The sequence below is a fragment of the Elgaria multicarinata genome, chromosome 2 (genome assembly GCF_023053635.1).
Source record: "Elgaria multicarinata webbii isolate HBS135686 ecotype San Diego chromosome 2, rElgMul1.1.pri, whole genome shotgun sequence".
Lineage (NCBI taxonomy): Eukaryota > Metazoa > Chordata > Lepidosauria > Squamata > Anguidae > Elgaria > Elgaria multicarinata.
This window is the reverse complement of record NC_086172.1, coordinates 36141648-36150930: the sequence shown is the minus strand read 5'-3', so window position 1 is coordinate 36150930 and position 9283 is coordinate 36141648. Positions and strand designations below refer to the sequence as shown.

Genomic DNA, 9283 nt, shown 5'->3' with positions numbered 1-9283 from the left:
GTGCAGATCTACATATGCTATGCTAATGTATATGTATAGAGATTTGGAAATAATTATTATAATTGCAATAGAAATGGAATACATCTCAACAAAGTGGGAGGAAACTGTGACCAGTGTGCCTGCTCCATCTGTTGTCCAGCTGCTAACTGTTGATGGCATGGCCAGCTCTACCATAAGGCAGAATGAGATAGTCACCTCAAGCAACAGATTGTGGGTATCATGAAAGGGCAGTCAAATATTAGTTAGATACTTTGTTTTTATTGTATCTACTACCAGGGATGGGGAGAAGTCCTTATGGCGTTTTCTGCCTCATTTGTCCATGCCATTGCCAGGGCCTCCTAGCACAGGGAGCACAGATCAAGAGACATTTATTTATTTATTTATTACATTTCTATACCGCCCAATAGCTGGAGCTCTCTGGGCGGAGGTTTCAGCCCGAGTGAGTGGACTCTGCACTTCTGGCAGCAGCGCCACCAGAAGGGCTTTGGGGAGTGCTACAGGTGTAGCAGACTCTCTGGCAGAGCTGCTCCCCTCTGCCTTGGCTGGCTGGACCTTGGCAGTCCGGAAGGTAGTTCGCAGCTTGCACAGCCTAAAAGAGAGAAAGGAAAAAGTGAGAAATGGGGTTCTTTCTCAAATCTCCATCACACCAGCATTATAGTCTGCTGTTGCAGGGAATTGCATGCAAAGGACTCAGATGACGCCGACCATGTCCTGCTGTGATTGCGGTTGTTCCCCCCTCTTAGCGACGCATTTTGGCATGCGGAAAGTCTGGTTGTTCCAGTAATGTGAAAACACACTGCTCAAACTTCAACGTGTATTTTCATCTATCATTTTCAATCTGATCTTCTGTGGCCGTGTTTTCAAGGGGCAGTATTGCTGATGAAAGAGAGGGGCGTGTCTTTTCTCCAGTAAAAGGGAATTTTAATTGATTAATCAATTAATCTGTGAATTAAATTTGCATGTAGGTTATAAGTAGTCCCTTTGGAGCAAGAAGAGGTCCAATTGAAATCTATGTTCTTACTCCTGTGTAGGCATTTTCACCTTAAAAGAAATGTGGAAATTGCACCCTCTTTGCCAGCAGTGCCCTCATTTTTAAAGATAAAAGAGATCCAAATTGGCACAGTGATAGGTCTTCAGGAGGGCTTTCAGCATGCCCAGTTTGAATCAGATTGGATCATCCCTTGATTTTTTTTTATCATTTTTAAAAAATTCCTCCCTTAAATCATTTCCCCCATAGTCCACCAGAGCAAAGGATCATAGGATCGCTCTTCCATTCCTTTGATCATGCAAAGCTGTGCATCTTCAAGTTCATAAACTACAGATCTGCTGGTTCTTCTTCGTGGTCTCTATGCATCACACATATGGGCTTTGCGCCTGCGCAGAGACCAGACCGGAACCTACTATAGCTGAGTGGAACGTTTTTGGCGGGAACCCCTCCCCCCACGCTACCGCGCATGTCCATGGGGTTCCCGCCCTTACCTCAGTTCTTCGTCGTCCGCCGTTGTGCATAGACCAGCTTAACCGAACCTCTAGCGTTTTTCTAGTTAACTTACTTAATCTTTTCTTTAAACCTGTTCATTCTTCAATCTTTCCTAATTCTTCTTACTTCTTTCTTATCTATATATAAAAAAAAAAAAAAAAAAATTTAATTGTAGATAGTTTTTCCCTCAGCGACTTCGGTCGCCTGAGGCCCGTATGGCAACGAAAGCCCCATTTAGGAAGTGTGTAAGGTGTGGGGCGAAACTTCCGCCGACGGACGGACACTCTCTTTGTCTCGTTTGTTTGGGAGAAGGACACGTTGTGGAGGCCTGCCACCACTGTATGTCGTTTACGAAACAAACAAGGAAACATAGAGCCGATAGACTTCGCTCTATATTGTGGGAAAAAGCTCTCAAGGCTACTGAGGCTCCCAGTATGGAAAAAACGGCAGTTGGTAAGTCCGTTACTGAAAAGACGGCAATCCGTAAGCCCGTTATCGACAAACCAGCAGACCGCGGCACTGAGGTGCAAGCCAGAGCTCATAGGGCACAGATACCCCTCACGCCTGGCCGGTCTTTGACGAGTTCTATGGCTAAGAAGATTTCAAAGAAAGCCAGAACTCCTAAACCTTCTTCGGAGCTGGAGAAGAAGAAGAAGAAGAAGAAAAAAAGGGACGCTGAAAAATCCACCTTAGCGTCACCTCGAGCGGCGGAGCCGGTTAGGAGTCATTCCACGCCTCCCATTGCTCCGACCGCGTCGATGTCGAGGCCTCCCTCGGCATCGAGATCTCAGTCGGTACCGATGGCCACGGTACCGACACGCCCACTCAGCCTTTCGGAGGGCGAACTAAGAGATTCCGCGTCAGCGGCTTCTTTCCAACAGCCTACAAGGCCTCAAACGTTGCAGGGATTAATCCCACTACAACCATCTCCAAGACTTACACCTCGTCGTGAATGGGACGGAGCTTCTAGATACTCCGATCCTCAGCCAAGATATGAAGACTATGAATGGGACCGATATCGTCCCCAGCGCTACTTTCCGGATCGACAGAGTCCCCGGGAAGGTTACTATGCGCAACCACCACCTATGACAAGGATGTGCCGATTGCCATTACCTGCATCGCCTGACCATCAGACATCGAGGGTGTCTACTCCTCGACACCGTATGCAACCTTCGGCATCGACCGAGGCAGTTCCCACGGTACCAACAGACCAACTTCAGTTACAAGTGGTTACGGTGTCTTCTCCTGAGCAAGACTACCCGTCAGACTCGGAATCGAGGGTGTCTGCAACTCCAACGATGCCCTCGCCGGAGGATGAGGTTCACGAGAACGACCCTTCCTCTCCGTCGGACGATATGGTCAGGTTCTCTGACCATATGCTTAGGATGTCACAGGCATTAGGACTAGATATCCATCAAACGGATGAATCGGTTGTGGATCCCATTTATGATGTGTTCCAAACTACTACCAATCAAAGACTGGCTATCCCCATTCCACATGCATTAAAGCAAACTGCCCAAGAGTCTTGGAAGACACCTGCTGTGACTCAGGCTACATCTAAGAGATTAGAGACTCTTTATCGAGTCCAGGAGGAAGGCGCAAAATTTTTGGTTCAACATCCAAAGCCTAACTCCATAGTGGTTGAGTCAGCCCAAGGACAATCTCAAAAGGCACATTCGGCGCCGGTGGATAGGGAAGGGAGGAAATTAGACCAGACTGGCAGAAGGATTTATTCCTCTTCTTCCCTAGGCATTAGAGCGTCATCATACGAAGCAACGATGGCGAGGTACCAGCTTTTCTTATGGGAAAAGATGGGTTCATTATGCGAACACCTTCCGGAGGACAAGAAGGAACTGGCGAGGGTGTTTCAAAATGAGGCTTCAGCCATCGCCAGGCAGCAGTTATCCACGGCTCGACACCAAGTGGACTGCCATTCGAAGTCCATGATGGGCGCAATATCTCTAAGGAGACACGCGTGGCTCAGATCGGCTAATCTGAGCCATGAGACCAAGTGGAGGATAGAAAGTATGCCATTCGATGGCGAGGGACTTTTTCATTCTAACACCGATGAAACACTGGATTCCATCTACAAAGCCAGAACAACGGCTAAGAAGATGGGATTCACTGCTCCTCCACCTCAGTACAAGCCAAAGAGATGGATGAGACCGTCATTGCAACAGCACCAGCAGTACCGGCCTCAGTACCAGCCTCAACCTCGGCAGCAGCAACAGCAGTTGCAAAGGAAGAGGCCATACCAGGGCCGATATCAACAAGACAAGAGGCAACCTGACTTTTCTAAAAAGCAGCGTGTTTGACTCTTCGGCCCCAGATCCACCCCCTTTTGCGAACCGCCTAGCACCCCGTTACCATCTATGGGAGTCAATTACAACAGACTCCTGGGTGCTCACTATCATCAACTCGGGCTATGCCATCGAGCTCGATGCCCTTCCTCCTTTTTCCGGCGTGAAAGTAACGACTCCATCCTCTCCTCTGCTGCTCGAGGTACAGACCTTGCTATCGAAGGGAGCCATCTCTCCTGTACCCGCAAAGGAACTCAATCAAGGATTTTTCTCTCGTTACTTCACGGTCCCGAAAAAAGATGGAGGTCTTCGACCGATCATGGACTTAAGACAACTGAACAAGTTCATCACCCCGAGGAAGTTCCGTATGACAACGGTCGCTTCAATTCTACAGCTTCTACAAAAAGGCGTTTGGTTCGCAGTGGTGGATCTGAAGGATGCGTACTTCCATATCTCCATCAGGAAGTCGCATCAAGCTTACCTTCGGTTTTCGATCGGTACATCCCAGTACCAATTCACCGTTCTTCCGTTCGGGTTGGCCACGGCGCCGAGGGTCTTCACCAAAGTCATGGCGGTGGTATGCGCCCACCTAAGGCAGAAAGGCATTTACGTTTATCCATACCTGGACGATTGGCTCCTCGTAGCAGACAACAGCGAGGCGCTCCAGTCGGATATACTAACCACCCTCAACCTATTGGACTCGTTGGGGCTTTGGGTGAACCACGAAAAGTCCATTTTGACCCCACAGCAGAGGTTGGACTTCATAGGAGTAACCCTATCCTCTCGAGACGGAAGAGCATACTTACCTTCAACCAGGGCGAACACTTTGCAGCAGTTAGCCATCGACATCGAGAGCCGGCGGAAGGTATCGGCTTGGACAGTTCAGAGACTATTAGGCCTGATGGCAGCCACTACGGCGGTCATCAGGTTTGCAAGACTCAGAATGAGGGTATTGCAGGCCTGGTTTTTAAGAACTTTCGATCTCAGGCTCAATGCTCGACGAACTTACCTTTCGTTACCGAAGCAAGTCAGGGCATCGCTGAAATGGTGGTTCTCGATGTCGACTCTTCTCGAAGGCGTTCCATTCCAACAACAGGCGCCTTCGGTAACGATCACGACGGATGCATCTTTAGAAGGATGGGGAGCTCATTGCAACTCCCTTACTGCTCAAGGTCGTTGGCCTCGAGCCCAGAGAGAACAGCACATCAATCACCTCGAACTCATGGCTGTAGAAAATGCAATAAGAGCATTTGCACAGTTGATCGAGGGCAAGAATGTCTTGATCGCGACGGACAATACTACCGTGGTGGCATACATCAACAGGCAGGGTGGAACAAGATCACACCCTCTGAACCGGTCTGCACTCAGGATATGGAACTGGTGCATAAAGAGAAGGACTTACCTGACGGCGATTCATGTAGCCGGCAAGGACAACGTTATTGCGGACTCCCTCAGCAGGTCCTTCCCTGTCGACCACGAGTGGGAACTCGACGCCGAGGTGCGGGAAAGCCTTTTTCTATACTGGGGCCACCCTTCTGTCGATGTCTTCGCTACCGAAGACAACGCAATTTGCGCCAAGTATTGCAGCAGGGCAGGAAGAGGAAAGCACTCTCTAGGAGACGCCTTCACAAGGACTTGGAGAAGAAATCTCCTGTACATGTTTCCTCCCTTCCCACTATTGACAAGGGTGCTAGCCAAGATCCAGAGGGACAACTCCAACTGCATCCTGATCACGCCGTGGTGGCCTCGACAGACGTGGTTCTCTCACGTTCTTCGGTTATCGAAGGGGAATTACATCAGGCTCCCGTCGACACCGAAGCTCCTGTCTCGACACCAGGGCAAGGTTCGACACGCAGATCTGTCGACCCTCAAGTTGACTGCATGGAGGATAACAGCCACTCCTCCTCTGGGATCAGAGTTTTGACTGTGGACCACATTATATTAGCAGCACTAAAGCCTTCCACAAGAAAGGCTTATGCGGCAAAGTGGCAAAGATTTCAGAACTTTGCTTCAAAAGATGGTCAAATACCAGAATCTTGCCATTTGTCTTTCATCCTCAATTATTTATTGACACTCTTCCAGCAAGGACTTAAGCTCGCATCCATCAGGGTTCACCTTGCTGCGATTACATCTTTTCACCAAGGTATAGATGGGTTTACACCTTTTACCCATCCAACAACCAAGAAATTTCTGAAAGGTCTGAAGAACACGATACCGACTGTGAAGAGTATCGTGCCACCATGGAGCCTGTCAGTTGTGCTGCAAGCACTGACACGCAAACCCTTCGAGCCTATGGCGTCGACAGACCTTAGGCTACTTACTTTAAAGACTGTCTTTCTAGTAGCCATTACATCGGCAAGACGGGCAAGTGAGCTTAGAGCTCTTAGGATAGATGTCCCGTACACTATCTTTCATAAGGATAAGGTTGTGCTACGCACAGACCCAGCCTTCCTACCTAAGGTAGTGTCTACTTTTCATCTGTCCCAGCATATTACTTTACCTGCTTTCTTTCCTAATCCAACTACACCTCTTGAGTCTTCTTTGCATACTCTCGATGTAAGAAGGGCTCTTGCTTTTTACAAAGACAGAACAGAGACTTTAAGGAAAACAAAGCAATTGTTTATTTGTTATGGTGAGCCTTCTAAGGGACTTCCTGTCTCTTGCCAGCGGTTGTCACGCTGGATAGTGGAGACTATTGAATTGGCCTACTCTATTTCTAAATTAGAGTTAGTGAAACCTGTGACGGCTCATTCCACCAGAGCTGTTTCAACTTCGGTGGCTTTCACCAGAGGTGTTCCACTGACTGAAGTCTGTAAAGCCGCAACGTGGTCCACTCCATCCACGTTTGTCAAGCACTACAGTTTGGACACCCGTGCGAGGCAGGACTGCTCATTTGGGAGGACAGTGCTTTCGGAGATCTTCAGATGATGCACCAACCCACCTCCAAAGGTATGTCAGCTTGCTACTCGCCCATATGTGTGATGCATAGAGACCACGAAGAAGAAATGCAGGTTGCTTACCTGTAACTGTAGTTCTTCGAGTGGTCATCTATGCATTCACACAACCCACCCACCATCCCCACTTGGTGGTGCGAGACTTATAAATGACACTGTTTTATTGTGGAATGTACTTTACTTTATTTACACTCATGTTTATGGGGGCACAACGTCGGACTCCTGTAAACTGAGGTAAGGGCGGGAACCCCATGGACATGCGCGGTAGCGTGGGGGGAGGGGTTCCCGCCAAAAACGTTCCACTCAGCTATAGTAGGTTCCGGTCTGGTCTCTGCGCAGGCGCAAAGCCCATATGTGTGAATGCATAGATGACCACTCGAAGAACTACAGTTACAGGTAAGCAACCTGCATTTCCCTTACTCAAAAGTAAATCCCATTGATTTCAACTGCTAAAGTCACATGCAGGCTTACCTTTGAGTAAACCCCATTTAACAGAGAGAGTCTTACTTCTCTGTTACATATTCCAATTCTAGAGAGCCACGGAGGGCTCGTGTGTGTGTGAGAGAGCACATTTGACAGATGGAGCGTATATGAGAAGTGCACTGTGCAAGGCGGGGAGAGGAAGGCGGCGAGGGGAACCAGGTTTCCCTGGTGCCCTTTCCACAAGGCTTGGACACCAACTGTCTCTGCAGTTGGCTGTGGCTTCTTTTCTTATTCCAGGGTGGCGGGGGTCTGTTTTGCATCAAGGGGAGGTGGAGAGGCAACCTTGAGTCAAGTGGCGGGGAAGCGAGAGCCCTTTGTCTCTTTCCATCCAGGTGGGCGCTTTACTGAAAGGGGATTCTCTCTCTTTCTCCACACACACACATACCTTTCCTTTCTTTTCAGGCAGTGTTCAGTGCACCTAGTAGCCCCATGTCCATCACAATCAGTGCAGGGGGGAAGGGAGTTGTCCAACCAACAACAACCAATAAAGTGTAGGGGGAGGTACAAACAAGATCTGTGGGTGGATGCAATAGCGATTTGCAGGTACACAGGGGAGGAGAAGTGTAAAGATGCATGAGCCCTAAAAGCGCACAGGTGTAAGTGATCGGGCTTCATACGCTATGGAAATGAAGGGGAATAATATGAGGGGGAAAGTGTAGGTGTGATGGAGCTCTCACTCTATACAATTCACTCAGCTTAGGCCACTGAAAATCTCAATGGCTGACATGTATTTGGTGGCACAAACATCTTGGGGAGAGAGTAGGATATAAATGTAAGAAATAAAAGAAATAAAATCACCATTCATGGCTTGGCTCAATAGGACCATTTCATACTATTTTAGAAGGTTGGCTGTTTATTCATCACTTGGTAATGATCCTCATTTTTGTTGCTTGCATTGTTTTAGGTTGTATTTTTTTAGTGCTGTTCCAAAAATACCCCCCACCATTGTTGTGAAACTTTTTGCCTCTTGCAAAAGAGGCAGCTCTTTTTCTCCTAATTTCATTGGGGGGGGGGGGATTTCATTCCACTTCCATAGTGGGTGGGGGATTGTGCTTACAGAAGAAGTTCTCTGTTGCAGGGACATTTATGGTTTACCTGATGAGGATCTGTTGAAGAATGGGTGAAGTGTGTGTGTTCTTTTTTAATGCAGTTTTACAAGAAATCCTTTAAGCCCTTTTATAAGCCACCACCCTATCCACACATACCTCTTCACTGAGGCGTTTCCAGAAGGAGACGGGGCTCTGGCAAACTGCCTAAAGCGTGCCTGAAAGAGGAGCGGTTTTCTAGGGTGGCCATATGAAAAGGAGGACAGGGCTCCTGTATCTTTAACAGTTGCATAGAAAAGGGAATTTCAGCAGGTGTCATTTGTATATATGGAGAACCTGGTGGAATTTCCTCTTCATCACAACAGTTAAAGCTATACTGCATCATACTGTGACCAGATTTAGAAGAGGGCAGGGCACCTGCAGCTTTAACTGTTGTGATGAAGAGGAAATTTCACCAGGTTCTCCATATGTACAAATGACACCTGCTGAAATTCCCTTTTCTATGCAACTGTTAAAGATATAGGAGCCCTGTCCTGCTCTTCATATGGTCACCCTAGGTTCTCATTAAGCAACTCTTAAAAAAAACCCACCCAAAAACCTTTGAAACAAGAGCAAAGGTGTGAGGATGGGCGGAATAATCATTCTACCCAGAGGCTTAAACTATGGGGTGGGGGTCAAGACCCCTCTGGGATTTCCCTGGGGAGGGCAATGTCTCCTCCAGGCACCAGGTGTTATGAGTTTGGGAGGGTAGTGAAAGAAATTAACCTGTATTTCTATACACATTTAACTGGGACTAAGTCCCATTGAACTCAGTGGGACTGACTTTTGAGTAGATGTGTAGGGTAGCATTGTAAAGGTGTGAATTATGCTGACAAACAAGACGTTAAAAATGACACAAGAACACTGGTCAGATAATCTGATAGAAACATATTGCAATTTTATTGCAATTTATTGCACTTAAGTTCCTTATTCACAGTTTGGCTGGAGAATGCTGGGAAGAGAAGTATTGTCTAAGCATGA

The 9283-nt window shown here is 47.7% G+C and overlaps 1 long non-coding RNA gene across 1 annotated transcript; it reads right to left on the bottom strand.

The window, feature by feature from the left end:
* Positions 1-1532: 1532 nt before the first annotated feature.
* LOC134393544 (uncharacterized) lies at positions 1533-4853 on the bottom strand. Its single transcript, XR_010025088.1, has 3 exons — positions 4790-4853; positions 4262-4369; positions 1533-1617 (listed from the first exon to the last, which is right to left on the bottom strand). It is a non-coding gene; the product is annotated as an uncharacterized LOC134393544 (long non-coding RNA).
* Positions 4854-9283: the final 4430 nt, after the last annotated feature.